Source organism: Apium graveolens, chromosome 11 (genome assembly GCF_009905375.1).
Source record: "Apium graveolens cultivar Ventura chromosome 11, ASM990537v1, whole genome shotgun sequence".
In the NCBI taxonomy this organism is placed as follows: Eukaryota; Viridiplantae; Streptophyta; class Magnoliopsida; order Apiales; family Apiaceae; genus Apium; species Apium graveolens.
This window is the reverse complement of record NC_133657.1, coordinates 56336955-56353869: the sequence shown is the minus strand read 5'-3', so window position 1 is coordinate 56353869 and position 16915 is coordinate 56336955.

Genomic DNA, 16915 nt, shown 5'->3' with positions numbered 1-16915 from the left:
GTAAAATGAAAAGGGATAAAAACAAAAATTATAAACTGAATTTCTAAAAACAGGACACGTATAACAAGTTTTAACATGTGTCCTCCCTCCCTGACAGGCCTCAGACTGAAATTTAACGAAATAACAAAATAACTCACGGATCAAGGTAAACCAGGAAATTACCGAAACACTTTTAAAAATCTTAAAATAGTTAAATACACATAAAATAAAATTTTCATAAATTTTTTAACCCATTTTTGAAGCACAACTCATGCCCGTGTTTAACAATTAAACGAAACAACGCGCGGTTGAAATTTATCCCAAAATTCCAGAAATAATTTTAAAATTCTCGAAATATTATAAACTTAAATAAATATGGGTTTTATAATTTTTGAAGAATTCTGGAATTAAATACGGATTTTATGAGTAAATGAATTCAGAAAATCATACAGGGCTAAATAATTAATAAAATATTGATTTCTAAAATTTATAAAATCCCAAAAATAATTATTGTAATTATAAAACCATAAAAATAATTTTAGAGATCTTGCAAATATTTATGTAAATAAATTTGCATTAACTCCATTTAAAAGTAAAAACAATTTGATACAATTCCATAATTAATTACGCAAACAAACTGGTACACCATAAATCACACATGGATAATAACAATAAAACAACACCAAGCTGACAGAAGTTATACACATATTTTATTTAATAATTCCCTAATTACGTATTTAAATAATACAAAAATACACGAGTCGTTATATCCTTCCGCCCTTAAAAGATTATGTCCTCAGAATCTGATCTAACTAAACATGAGGATATTTGTCAAGCATATCTGACTCTAACTCTCAAGTTGACTTTTCTACTAGCGGATTTACGGAAAACATACTTACTATACATATAGCTCATTCCGAGAAACTCGCTCTTAACGAGCTAGAATTTGGATCGATCATTCCACGCATAATAAATTTGGATAAGAGCACATTGGCTCGTAGTAAGTGACTTGGTTTGAATCAAATACATATTGCCTTAATATTGACACATGGAACACATTAGATATATATACATTGCAACTACGGTGACAATATCAACTCATAGACAACTTTATCTATATTTCTTTATACTTTGAACAGTTCAATACAAATCTGCTTTCTTTCTTTGTCTATCCCGAGTTGTTTCAACTATATTCGAATCAACACCATTAGCTTAGGACTTAACAATATCTCTATTCCCACTTTCTCTCAATAGAGCGAAGACCCACACTTATGTCCATATAAAGCTTCACAATGTAGTGTTCCCTTACTAACATGATAACTATTAACATAGAAAACTCAATTCATAGCAGGCGATTACCTCAATTTCCTTTTTACACCCAACATATATACTTTTTGTAACACCCCCAAATCCGGGGTCGGGGATCCGGGTTGTCACGAGTTTCATTTCCCTTAATAACACCCAATCTTAATAATTAATCAACTACTCTGTACTGTGACCCCACAATAAACACACACACCACACGCTATAGTCTCAGAGATGAACATCCAAAAATAATCACAAGTCATTTTATTCCACAATTATCTGCCAATACACCTTAAAAGGTTTTCTGAATAAACTTACATTTTCTTTGCCATTATTACAATTCATAAATATACATAATTCTGGTACATCAAAAGTTGAAGCCTAGCCTATTGGTAGTTCCTACCTCAGCTACAGCGACATCAATGCCTATAAGAAGCTGCGGAATGTTTCCTATCCGCTCGCGAATTGGGAGCTTGGTCCTGTTCATCTTGTCTATCTGATGTTGTGTGATGAAAGAAGAAAGCAAGGGTGAGCAGCAAGCCCACCAAAATAATATGTATAATGATTAACAATATATGAGCCTTCTCATAGTACTCATGAAAGTCTTGGTCAAAAGAAATGAACCAAGTTGATATCTTAATGCGATGAAGTCGCAAAATATTCAGTATATATATATATATATACATATATACTTTTCAAAATATTGGAAGTCCTCTTCCATGCATAATACACACAGAGTTTCAGTGTATAACTGTATAAAAAATATCGTTGCAAGGTGATCTCATATATCTAACCTTGTCTCAACGTTTTTCTGAAAATCTTTGTCATGCATAAGATAATCATTTACTAGATATAAGTTTAAAAGATGAAGTTACAAGATACTCCAATATACTTATATCTTTTCCAAATACTACTTGAACTACCACCGTTCAAGTTATAATTAGTTTCAAAAGTTCATCACATAGATGAGACTACAAGACCAGATTTGAATAGATTAAATCTTTAAAATATCATAAAAATAAAATGAAGTTACGAGATACTTCATTTGATGCAAACATCATTTTGAAAACTTGACCCTGCCAACACTCAACAATCGCCCAACCGTAGCCTTTCTATCGAAGTGCTCTGGGTAGTGTTGCAGAAATATCCAATTGGATGATGAACTCATTACGGGGGTTTGCCGTGCCAAGAAGACCACTTACGATGATCAATCGTAGTAGTACAACCCCACCATTTTCTACATGTAGAGGAGAACCTGTCGGATTTACTTGTCAACCGAACACTGAACTCCTAAGGAATGGACCGCCTTAGCGGAACTTCCGGGCCATTTGGGCCAATATAATAAGGCTGGGCCGGCGCTACTCGACCACTTATGCCACTCCTAGTTCAGATGAAATCCATGACTCTGAAACGTAAAGCTCGTCCCCCCTTTCCCCAAGTAGAAACTTGTTGGTACGGCTCCACCAAGAAGTCGTATCTAGTTGGAAAGGAAAACTCACCAATATTTCCCAGGCGATGCCTGTTAATGGATTAACTTGTTCCAAGAATTTTACTTCCCGAGTGTTGGGTAAGTAATCAAAAACTCTTTTATCAGAATAGCAACCTTGTTGCGAGTATAAAATACACCACAGAGCCGGATCCCTCAGGTTTTGAGCGAGTATTTAAATCCCCTTCAAAAGGAGGATCTTAAATATAAAAATGAGTTTTGGGATCCGCTCTAACTTTTAAAAATCATTTTGAAGACTCGAAAACATTTTTAAGAATGTTTGGAGTGATGCTGATTTAATAAAATAAATCAGTCCCAATATATAAAAATATCTGAATATTATTATTTAAATAATATTCCCATAAAGAATAATCTTTATAAAAATAATTGAAGTAGATGTTGTAAAACTTATACTTGAAATGACTCTCAAATAACCAAAGATATACTTATACGAAAGTAATATCTTTATTTGAATAATCAAAAGTAAGTTTGATTATCGACACATTATTCTTTAATAAAATAAAGAATATTATTAAATAATAAGCGGAGTCATAATACCTCGAATGAATATTATAAATAATATTCAATAAATAATATAAAGGAGTCATACATCCTCAAATGAATATCCAAGTAATATTCAATAAATAATATAAAGGAGTCATAAGTCCTCGAATGAATATTCAAGATAATATTCATTAATAAAATAAAGGAGTCATAAGTCCTCGAATGAATATTCAAGATAATATTCATTAATAAAATAAAGTTATCGAATAAACCTTATTCGATTAATAGCTTTGAAAACTATAACCATATATATATATATATATATAAAATATATATATATATAAAATCTACTCGGGATCCTCGACTCCCGGTTTTAGAAAATGTTTTCATCGTTGGGTCCCTATACTAAGGGTATATGCAAATTACCGCTATTCTCTAGCATAGGTATTATCAACTGAACCAACAGATATATATGGCAAGAATACGAAACAGGCATGCATATGTACCATATCACATGCTACAATATATCGCAAGAATTTGCTAATTTAACCATCATGCATCTATCACAAGATAATGCATATACAAGTGTATACATCACAACAACAGTATAACGGATAGAAAACTTGTCTGAGTGCTCCCGGATAGGCTTAAGCTTGGAGTGGGTCCGATAACCTATGAACAACAACATAAGTCGGAATTAAACCCCGGTCGCTTAAGAACTAGACTTTAACCATTTAGAGTCCTAACGTTCGCCTTCGCGCTTAACGATTTACTTAAGTCGCTCGAGTACTCTCGGCTCCACCATTTTTAATAAATTAACCATTAAGGGTTTTAAGGCGATTCTTTCGCGAGTACCTTACCAACTGCCTAATCCACTTAACATAATTGTTTCATACCCCAATTAGTCCGTTAAGGTCCTTAACCAAGGTTTCAAAGTAAGGCGAGGGGTAATGGTTCGGTCGCGAAATGTCGTTACTTAAAACGGCCGTTTCTCCTAAACCGTACATCGGAATCAAACGAACCACATATCAAAACAAAGCTCGTAACATGAACTATCTAAACATGGCAATGGTCAAAACCTAGCAGGGGGTTCTCGGGTCCTAATGTTATGAACAAAAGTAGTCTAAAGTAAATCGGACATTACGACGGCTATGTTTACGCGATTTCCCAAATTTATAACACTCCAATTCACATCAATCCAACTACCAATCAATTCATACAACCAAAGTCCATCCATATTACACTACAACAGCGCCAATCAACTCAATATTAACAATTATACTTATTCTTAAACTTGAATTTAACTATACTTAAATCCTTTAACCAAACCATAAGATTTCAACACTCCATTCACCACCATTCCAACCCAAACTTTAAACCAACAAGCATTAAGCTACTTTATTACCATAACAACCAAAATCATTCTAATATACAATGTAAAGCTAGGGTTTGGAGATGATATACCTTCCTTGAAGTGATGTGAGTAGCTAGGAAGCCTAAAGAAGCCTTGATCTATGCTTAAGCTACCTTGAACTTTCATAAAAAATCAAGAAAAACAAAGTTATTTCTTGAAGGTTACTATTCACCATCTTCTTCCTTGATTTATTGGAAGAGATTGTGAAGAAATTAGAAGCTTAAACTTATAGGATATCCATATCTATGTACAAGGAACCTTAGATAATTACCTTGTGATTTAACAATGCTTGGAGCTAGGATTTTGATTTTTCTATCCTTGAAAAAGATGAAAAGCCGAGAGCAAGATGAAGAAGATGAAATGATTTTTGTGTTTTTGCTTTGATTTGTTTTGGTTGGTTGTTTTTGATTTGTTTTTGGTTAATTACCTTATTAACCTTGAAAATTGTGTGGTTAAAAACCAACCACACCTCCTTCCCCTTATGTCATGCTTATGTCATATTGTTATGTCATCATCCCTTTCTTGCCCTCTTCTCATTGGTTGGATGACATCATCCCCTCTAATCTCTTTGATTAGCTTCTAATTGTTTGCCTAATGACCGCTGATCTGTTATACGGTTCGCTTAACTTTCGTTCTCGTTTCTCGTTTGAGGGATCATACCCGGGATCTTATTACTTAGGTTTCCTTAACCTTTCTCAATATATTAAATTCCTTTTATGATCCTCTCTTATACTCCTTTAATTTAAATCCTTTTTATCCTGTTACCTTATACTCAATTCTTTCCGTATCTAGTGGATTTCCGGGAAAAATCAAAGTGTTCGGAAATTGGATTCTGACGGTCTTTACATACACTTATATACCATAAAGAGTACTAATAAAATCTCAGAATATCCATAACAGAACCCCTATATAGTGTGGCATGAAAAGTTTTCTCATTCAGCAAAAACACTATTCATAAGGGTTTCAAAAATTTTCCAAAATTGAGGTTATTACACTTTTCACATATCTTATATTGCCCGAATCATCTTCTCTCTTCGACCCTTCATCTAAGGATGATAGGCAATACTCATTTCAATTTAATTCCAGACATTCGAACACCTCTTACTCATTCTCATTAGTCAAGGTTAGAAAGTAATCTCATATATTCACTTCTTATCACTTTCAGGTATTTGAACTTCACATTCCACTCTTCCCAATTCTTTTATTAACTCATCGGTGGTCTTAGTTACATCCGATCATTTCTTTCTGTACAAAGCATATGTTACCATACTGGCTTTGCTTAGGTAGTTGTTAATGGGTTAATCACAATCTTTTGTTAACCTCGGTCAAAATTTTATACTTGAAAACTCAACATATAGTTGCTTTCCTTCTAATCTTTGGAGGAAAATCCTCGGGCATTCCACACAGACTTTCTTATTCCTTGAATAGCTGAGGATGATATTAATAAATACAATTTGCTTATCCAAGTACTCCTTGTACGCCATGTTCTTTAATTCCTTATAGACGAGTGATGCACTTGTTATTTCACATAATATCCTTAGCTTATTACTCCTTTCCTTGCATGATTGGAAGAACTTGCTATATTGCTTCTGCATCCAGAAACTTACCTTACTACCAGCTTCTGTACACTTTACACTTCTCTTCTTCTAGAGACCCCTCCTCGCCTTTCAACAGGATAACCAACTCGTTCCCAAAATCACACCGAACTCTACTAGCTCGAAAGGTGTCAGATTAGCTGCAGCTACGTCCATATTCTAAATGCTCAATCTCTTGATGCTTTTGAAAGTTTTACCTTTAACTGTGCTGGATGTTGGCCCTTGGGATGTAGTATCTTGAGTAACCGTTCTACAACTCCTTGCAATATGCCCAACTTTTCCACAATTGTGACACTAAACTCCTGGATTTTCTGGGTTACATTCCGATGCATAATGACCCTTATGTCCACACTTGAAACATTGCACATTCTTTTTGCACGAACCAATATATCTCCTGTCACAGGACTTACAATCCACTACTGACTTGACTGACTGAGCTGGAGTGGAAGCAATTGAAGTAGCACTAGACCTAGACTGAAATAAACTCTGTCTCCGGAATCCCTTACTCCTATTTCGGCCAAACCGATTCTCAAATTCCTGACTGGATTCTCCTTGGTCTGACTTGTCCATAACACTTTCCGACTTCCTTTTCTTATCACTTTCTTCTTTAACAACCAACTTCTGGTCACTTTCCATTACCAGAGTGTCCTGAACTATTAAGGAGTATGTCTTGAGTTGCAATGCCACAACTTCTCTGTGAATCTCAGGCTTCAACCCTTGTTGGAACCTTCTTACTTTTTGCATCTCCGTACTCACATACTCAGGAACTAATTGGGCCAATTCTGTAAGCTTGGCCTCATACTCCAACACACTTCTTTCATCTTGTTTCAGTTCTAGAAACTCGACTTCCAATTGATTCCTTAGACCATTGGGAAAATACTTTTCCAAGAATAATTCTGTAAATCTCGTCCAAGAAACAGGGCCTTCTCCTTCTAATGCACGAGTGGATTCCCACCAATAATTTGCTTCATTCTTAAGAAAGTAACTCGCATAATCGGTCTTAAGATCATCACTTACTTGCGTGAGGGTAAACGCCTTTTCCATTTATTTCAGCCAATTTCTGGCAACAACAGGATCCACGTCGCCCTTGAACTCTGGGGGCTTAACCGACTGAAATGATTTAAAACTAGTAGTTTGGTTTAGCTCTCCTTATTGATGTTGCTGCTGTTGTATCTGTTGGATTAACTGCAATTGTTGTTGCTGTTGCTGGCGCAACAAGTCTAGAATTTCATTTATAACTGGACCCTCCGCCAAACTACTACTATTTTCTTTAGACTGGGTAGCTTTCTTGGGTGGCATTTTCCTGAAATATAACCGGGAATTTATTTATAAACATAACGGGAGTGTATAACAAAAATATCACCGTTCAAACGATGCACCTGTGTCAGGAAAATGCTGCCCAATCAAAGCACCCATGTCCTTATTCTTAGGATCCATTTATAAAAGATATCTAGATTAGCAACACTAGCAACAATAGCAACGGTAATAGTAGCAGAATCAACAACAGCGCATAAAACTGGGATATAAAGGTACTAAAAATTATAACATGCCCTTCCAATATAACAACAACTGAGCAACCTTACAGCACCATTGAAAATACAACATTAACAAATTCCATATGCCGCAAAGCTAGACGGGCTATACTAGCCACCACCCAAAAAGGGTAAACTGGTAAGTCAAGTTAAATGTCACAAACTTGGCTAACGCACTAGTCTGAGTTTCAATCAACCATTCCTCCCAAGGCGACTTCTTATCTCTTACAATTGACCCATCTTCCACGGAGTTAGCTTCCCTAAAGCTGCACCTTTCAATATCGAATCATGAATCTTCTCTACCACTTTCGTTTCAGAAATAACAACTCGATGTAAAACTTCTATTCCTCCAGACAGTCAACTCTTGTTTACTTTCAATAACCAAGTCTGTCTAATTACACAAGTTACCGACAATTTCACTGCCTCGGGTCTTCAAAGGAAATGTCGAAGTCAAAGAATTACTATTACATGGAAGATAAGGGTAGAAGACATAGGTATGACTGAGAGCAACCATACAAGTACATAAGATGGCCAGTCTTAGTACCGCATAGCTTACAACACATACTCCGGTGGCGTCCCACCAGACCCTTTTATTACATAGACAAATGGTCAGATCATATGCATTGTTTGCTCTCAATCAACTGACTGAATTACTGAGGAAAGAAACAATGTTTACATAGAAATTTACAAATAAGGAGGGAGAAAATTTGATTTATAATGGAATCAACGGAATCCTAAGTTGCTTATTTCGAGTTCTCAGCTTCCTCACAGGAAAAGTATGCAACTTATAGGATAGGAAACAATGACTCTGGAAGCAAAATATGTTTCAAGAAAGAAGTATAAGGGTTCAAAGATACCACCTCCCGTTCAGATCCACATTCACTATAAAATTTGGCAGTCATAGCAGCCACTATCTATTATCATACTATCCGAACTCACCAAGGTCACACAATCAGTCCAATAACATTCCTTGACATAGCAAATATAATATTTAGAAATAACGTTGACGTCTCTTCAGCTGACACATCGAAGGTCTGCTCAGAAGCTGAATTCTCTCAATCAGACTCGAATTCTCGAGAAAGAACTAGAAATCTCTATCGGACATTACTAATAATACATATACAAAGGAAACGTATTCTAGGTTAGGGCAATTCCAACCAATCCTCAATAGACGTCAGGGTTACGTCTCCGAAACCCTTGACTAAACTCATAAAATTGCTCATCTGATTGAGTTGCTGACTCACATCTACACATAAACCTTCTTATACTCTTTTGACTCTATTCTTAACCTAAATCAGGGACTCAAATCTGTAGCTCTGATACCAACGGTGACGGCCTCAACCCCGGGGTCGGGAGTTGACGTCATCAATAACAACCATAAGATAAATAATTCAATAATAGAATATAGCTACGACCCATTTACCAAGATCTTTTCCAGGTTTAAGTATGATTTAGGTTATAACTATTACAAAACCGACTTACAGCAAACCATCCTGACGTAACTAACTTAATACAGCAACTCAATAGACCATCTCTGGTCCAACACAACTACCTCAGAGGAGCCTGACACGGAAGAAACTGGAACCCTGCCTTGACTATCGCGGAAGAATCTCCTAGGCATCTGCAATACATATATAAAACATTTTGCAAGGGTGAGCAATCAGTTGCTCAGCAGTACCACTATATGAATAACAAGTAAAACGATTTAAAGTAAAGCAGTTATAGGAACATAATTCATAACCTGTTAGAAACATGTAAAATAGGTATAAAATGGATATCAAAACTAGCATGCTCTGTAAAACAAAATTAACTGTCGTGTGCTGTGCATAAATACCAGAGTTCAATTTTAGCATGCTATTTTCATTTTCAAACCTTCCGTTCCATTACATGAACCATAAAACCATTGTCCCGTTACGGGGACCCAAAATCATTTGCTCAGTTACGGGAACCATAAAACTTGTCCCATCACAGGACCTATAAAACTTGTTCCTCTCCGGGAACTTTAAAATCACTTGTTCCATTACTGGAACCACAAAATCATCTGTTCCGTTACAGGAACCACTAAATCACAATCAGATATGTATTGGATGTTATCTAGGGATGGCTGATCCGGCCTCCACACAAATTATCTAGGATAGTTGGCCGGGCTGTCACACAAAATGTCTAGGAAAGCTGATCGGGCTTTCACACAAAATAGGTTCTTTCAGAAGTTACTTCTCCCCCAAAACATATATTTAACAACATTTTCAAACACATGGGATACGTAACTTAAAACGTTTCTATTCTTGTTCAAAAATAAAACAACATTTCATTCACATATACTGAACCATAAAAGAATGGTCAGAGGTACTTGCCTTGCAGAGCTTTACAACTAATACCGATTGACCTTGAAGTGACTTGGACACTCGGCTTTACCGCCTTACTAACAGACTATCCTAGATCCGACCTCCACGCTCAGGTCCTTCGTTCGGAAACTCGTTGCGCTTGTCGACTGATCACTGAGTTATCTTTAGTTCAATACCAATTCCTGAGTCCTTCGACTAGAACTTACAGAGTCGAAATACCCTACGTTAGACGTCTAGGTATGCTTGACATATCCTCGCTAACAATCTACCCGTACGTTAATAAAACCCGACTCGCAACATACTCAATATTATAATACACGTATCAATTAGGGTTCACATTCTCGAAAGTCGGTTTGGTGTTTGTTTTCAGAAAATACGTATACTCGTTCTTGCACGAAATTAGGGTTATTGGTTTTGGCAAAACATTTCATTACAACATACAATCAGGTTCCGCATAAAATATTTATATGTATATATACATATTCATTCGACGTCCCGATAATTGCCAGCTACACTCCCGTATTTCCGCGGGTACCCGTATAAATTGGGTTTCCATCGCGAATTTCACCAATTAAATCGGATAAAATTTTACCGCACAATTTTATTTATTTCATAAAACTTCGATCAAACAAAAATCTCGTAGCAATATGCAAAACCCCGAATTAATATTTGTATATAATCGGAAAACAAGCACTCTCCCGGAAAACCGGCCGAAAAAGGACAGGTAATCGGAAAACAAACAGGAAACACAGACAATCATATACGCATGACACACGCGCCGCTCGCGCGCGTAGACCACCTAGCCGGAAAGAAATTCGGCGGCGGCCAGAAGAACGGAGAAAAATAAGAACCACAGACAGCATCACAATCGACTGCACACAGACATACAAGCAATTAAGTACACACACAACACTAACGCGCACAGTACGCGCGAACACAGGGAATGCGGCGAACTTTCACCGGAAAATAGGACACAAGGCGGCGACTAAATTCACCGGAGCAGCACAGAGAAACGCCAGGAAAGTGAAAACAGGAATAGGGAAGGGAGGGAGAATCGAGAAAGCACAGGAGATATTCGAGGGAGATTAAACGGGAGAGATGAAGAACATGAGAGATTGATGAGAGTGTAAAATAAAAAGGGATAAAAACAAAAATTATAAACTGAATTTCTAAAAACAGGACACGTATAACAAGTTTTAACACGTGTTATCCCTCCCTGACAGGCCCCGGACTGAGATTTAACGAAATAACAAAATAACTCACAGATCACGGTAAACCAGAAAATTACAGAAACACTTTTAAAAATCTTAAAATAATTAAATACACATAAAATAAAATTTTCATAAATTTTTTAAGCCATTTTTGAAGCACAACTCATGCCCGCGTTTAACAATTAAATGAAACAACGCGCGGTTAAAATTTATCCCAAAATTCCAGAAATAATTTTAAAATCTAAAAATATTATAAACTTAAATAAATATGGGTTTCATAATTTTTGAAGAATTCTGGAATTAAATACGGATTTTACTAGTAAATGAATTCATAAAATCATACAGGGCTAAATAATTAATGAAATATTGATTTCTAAATTTTATAAAATCCCAAAAATAATTATTGTAATTATAAAACCATAAAAATAATTTTAGAGACCTTCCAAATATTTATGCAAATAAATTTGCATTAACTCCACTTTTAAAAGTAAAAACAATTTGATACAATTCCATAATTAATTACGCAAACAAACTGGTACACCATAAATCACACATGGATAATAACAATAAAACAACACCGAGCTGACAAAAGTTTTACACATATTTTATTTAATAATTCCCTAAATACGTATTTAAATAATACAAAAATACACGAGTCGTTATAATGACGCTATCAAGTGCCTTCTCTTAAACCCTTCCGGGTATGGCTCAAAGATGGTATAGCCATCTACCCCCAACTCGATTGGATCCTTCAGAGATTTGAGCCAGGCCTTCATCAAGCAATTTATCAGTGGCAGAGTGCATGCAATTTCGGCCATGCTAGTAAGATATGATCTTGATATACAAATCTAGATTATATACAGCAAATAATCTAACACTTATACAAGAAGTAACTAGCAAGCAAAGCAAACACTCTCTCTCTCTCCCCATTTTCTTTTTCAACTCGGCCAAACTGGGAACAACAACTTAGAAAGGCTGTATCTCCTTCATTTCTCACTCAAAAATTGAGATCTATATCTCGTTATAAATTTATTGAGACGAGCTACACTTATTATCCCACACTACTTTTCCATTTAAGCAGTGTAAGGCCCTTCATTTCCAGATCTTTACAGAAAGGTATGCAAACTACCCAGTAGAAACCACCAAGAAAGAAAAATCCATATCTCGAGTTCTAGGAATTCACAAATCACCAAATTTTCACCAAAGCTTCCTCATATCATTTACAAGGAAAGTTCCAAATTTCATGATCATTGGATTAGTATAGCATAGTCAAATCCTTGCTCAAAGTTGGGGATGAATAGTAAATCCGAAAATTAACTTTATTTTCTTGACTTAGGTTTTGAAGGATCTACCCACTAAGCATCATCAAAGACATACAAGTCCTATGCAATATAGTTCTAGCATCCATTGTACTCAAGAAGGTATAAACTCTTACTCTTAAAGATTTCTTAGATGGATTTTGTGATTGATGTTGAGATGAGTGTTGTTATGTTGATTTCTTGAATGATTAGTTAATTAGATACTAAGTTTGATGTTGTGACCTCAAAAACTTGATGTTCTTGAGAGGATTAAGTATTAAGATGATGGTATGATTATTGTTGGTTAATTATTAGTAGTTTAGATTGAAAATGAAACTCGAATTATAAGCGTAATATCGATAAAATGAACGTGACCTTACGTTTTCTGCAGAAGTACAGAAATTATAAACTGTAGTTTCTTAAAAAAGAATTGATAATAATATAGAATGCTTTAAGGATTGTTAAGGCGCTTAAATCGCTTGATTTCGATTTACGGTTCAAAAGTTAGGTTTGTTTTAGTGAAAATGATTTACGCGACAAAACTGCTACAAATGACGAACTTTATAAATATAAATGGTTTACTTAAGAGTATTCAAAACTTATAAATTTTTTAAAAAGAGTAATAAATGGATAATATTAACTTCTATAAAAAATTTAAGTGAAAATATTGATTTGTCAATTTTATAAAAATGTCGGAGCGGAGGTCGCGCAGAGTGAGAATTCCGAACATAACCCACTGTCTTTAAACTGCCACTTCGGGATTTTCACCCCTGTTTCCAGAAAACTATTTTCAAGTAGTATGTTATAAATGTTGTCTAGATCATGCACGTGAAAACGGTGCGTCAATTGAGTTAATGGTTTGAGAGAAATCAACATTTTGGTGAAAGCAGTATGAATAGTAAAACTCCGTTGTTGACCGAACTTCTAAAATGCTTTTTACCTATTTAAATTCATTTTATCAAAGTGAAAATTTTATGATAAATATTAAAAACACTCAAAAATATCCTTGAGGTGGTTTTGTAGTATAATATTAATTTTTCGATTTGTTAAAAATGTTAGAGTGTGAGGCGCATAATAGTAACATTCAGTAAAATCAACTCTAGAAGACCACTTTGACCGTCCGTTTCGACCAAGGATCGATACTTATTTCGAGCCGGTCGAATATTCAAAATTATGAAGTATTGTACTTATTAGAAATATAAGTCGGTGATGGAATTAGGAATACTGATTAAGATTATGATATTTGTTGATTAGGAACGAGAGAAAGTTGGAAAACATATCTTGGACTCCACGCAAGTTTTCAAACCCTACCTTTTAAGAACTGTTGTGTTGTGATTGCTTTTAAATACTGCAATATATACATGATAATTTTTTTACTGTAATTTACAAATTGTTATATATTGAATCATACGATATGATATATCTTATGATATATTTAGACTGGGAGTAAAAATACTGGCTTTGAAATGATATATTTAGACCGGGAGTCGGTCCGTGTAAGTTTATAAAAACCTAGAAGTACTCCAGAGGTGTTTATATTTGAGAAATGTTAAAGCTAGAGAGTAGCATGATATATATATTGTAGACCGAGAGTCGCTCGGTATGTATTATTTAAAAACCCGGAAGTGTTCCGGAGATGTTTGGACAAGTAAAGATCGTAGCTATTTTATTTCAAGGGACTCGATCCTAGTATTTTCTCCGAAAATCCTCCGAAGTACATATATATATATGAGATGAGATGTACCTATCAACAAGCAAAACTCTTGGGGAACTTTGATTTAGTTTGATGTTCCAAGTATATGATAGGATTCGTAAAAGGACAAGGGAGGGGTAGAGATCCAGTCTTCGTGTACTAGGGAGACTACTAGTACCGTATGAGATAGTAACATGTGTACTCAAGGACCTAAAAGTGTGTGTATACCAAAATGGGACACATAGCCCGTATGCGGCCAGGGTTATATCCAAGAGTAAGGATGTTGTCCCTCAACATGTAGAAAATAATATTCTACTGTACGACTGCTCATCGTATAGTAGGGCTCCGGATACTGTCTCATTCTTCCAATTGGAATTGTGATGCAATACCATAACCCAAGCCTATGTGACGGGTTTACCATTAAGGTATTTGCAGACTAGTAATCAGTCAAAAAATTGTTTTGGAAAGAGGTGTGTATCACCAAGAAAAACTACTTTGAATAAATACAAGTCCTTATACGGATTAATATAATTTCTTTTACAGTCTTTTCATACTGTTGATGATTATGGCTGAGCATTATTGCTCAGTCTTTATTTCTTTTAAATTTCACAACACAACAGATTACCAGTATGCCGGCGTGGGGCTTAGTCACTTGAAATCGTGGGGAGAATCCCTTACAGCTTTGTCTCAGGTGGACCAGAGTATTTAGATAGGTATAAGATGTTAGTAGTAATTATTGTAACTTCATGTAGAGGTTTCGAATAATTGTTTAAGATCCTATAAAGTACATTTGAGTTGTAATAAAAGAAGATTACATTGTGTACATCATTTCTAAGGCTATAACTTGTGTGTGTGTGTGTGTGAGATTGGGGGTCTGTGATATAGAGTTATTGGATTATTGAGTTAATACATGTTACACATGATTGAAGGATTGTGTGATGACCCAGATTCCTGACCACAGATTTGGGGGCGTTACAACTTAGGCCCGATAGAACCAGGGGCAGGTCCTTCTCATAGAAGACATAGATGTCCGTGAGAATGAAGAACTTCGGGGGAAGCCCAATGAGGACTTGGTCCCGATCCCCTTGGACCCTTTAGACACGGATAAGTTCACATACATCGGAGCATCTTGAGATAAGCCCTTGAAGGGCCGACTAACTATGTTCTTACGAAGAACAGTGATGTATTTTCTTGGACATCAGCTAACATGCCTGGGATTGACCCTGACCTTATAAATCAAAAGTTGAATGTCGATCCAACTTGAAAGATTGTCAAGCAGAAGAAGAGAACTTATGCCCCTGATAGGCTGGAAACCATAAATTAGGAGGTCGGGAAGCTCTTATAACATGGATTTATTGAGGAAGTGCAAGTCCCTGAATGGTTAACTAACCCGGTGATGGTCAATAAAGCTAATGGGAAATGGAGGATGTGCATCGACTTCACTGATCTTAACGATGCATGTCCAAAGGACTGCTACCCCTAACCTAGGATTGATATCCTGATCGATGCCACAGCTGGGCATGAGATGTTGAGCTTCATGGATGGCTTCAGCGGCTATAATCAGATCAAAATGTACAAAAATGACATTCACAAGGTATCATTTATAACTCACTTTGATGCCTTTTCCTACCTTGTTATGGCTTTTGGACTTAAGAATGCGGGAGCCAGTTATCAGAGATTGGTAAATAAGATATTCGCCAATCTAATTGGAATGACCATGGAGGTGTATGTTAATGATATGCTAGTCAAAATCCTAACCAAGGCCGATCATATTAATCACCTCAGAGAGGCATTCAAAGCATTGATTCACTATAAGATAATGTTAAAGCCTGTCAAGTGTGCCTTTGGCATTGGGTCTGGAAAATTTTTGTGTCATAAAATCTCGAACAGAGGAATCCAGGCCAACCTTGATAAGATAAAAGTCATCCTAGAAATGGAGCGACCACACTCCATAAAGGACGTTCAGAAGCTGACTGGAAGAATTGCGGCTATAGAGATGTTTATCTCCAAGTCTGGACATAAATGCCTGCCCTTTTCAAAACCCTAAAGAAGGTGAAGAACTTTGAGTGTACATCAGAGAGCTAAGAGGCCTTTAATAATATAAAGAAATACATGATTGAAGCCTCATTATTGGCCAAACCTAGTTCGGAGGACATTCTTTACTTGTATCTCGTGGTCTGTGAGCAAGCAGTGAGAGTCGTCCTAGCAAAGGAAGAATAGAGGGTCCAGAAGCCTATCTACTATGTGAGCAAGGTGCTCCACGGAGCAGATTTGAACTACTCCACCACTGAAAAGTCTGCACTTGCCCTAGTCACTGGCTCAAGGAAGTTGAGACCATACTTTCAAGCCCACAAGATCGAAGTCATGACAGACCAACCTTTGAGGAACATCCTTCGTAGCCCGAAAGTCAGTACAAGGCTCATCAAGTGGGAAATTCAGTTGGGTGAATTTAACATCAAGTACAAACCTTGAACAACCATAAAGGCTCAGTTATTATCAGACTTCGTGATCGAATGCACCATTAGCGACCAAGAAGTCGGGGGTAAGGGATAG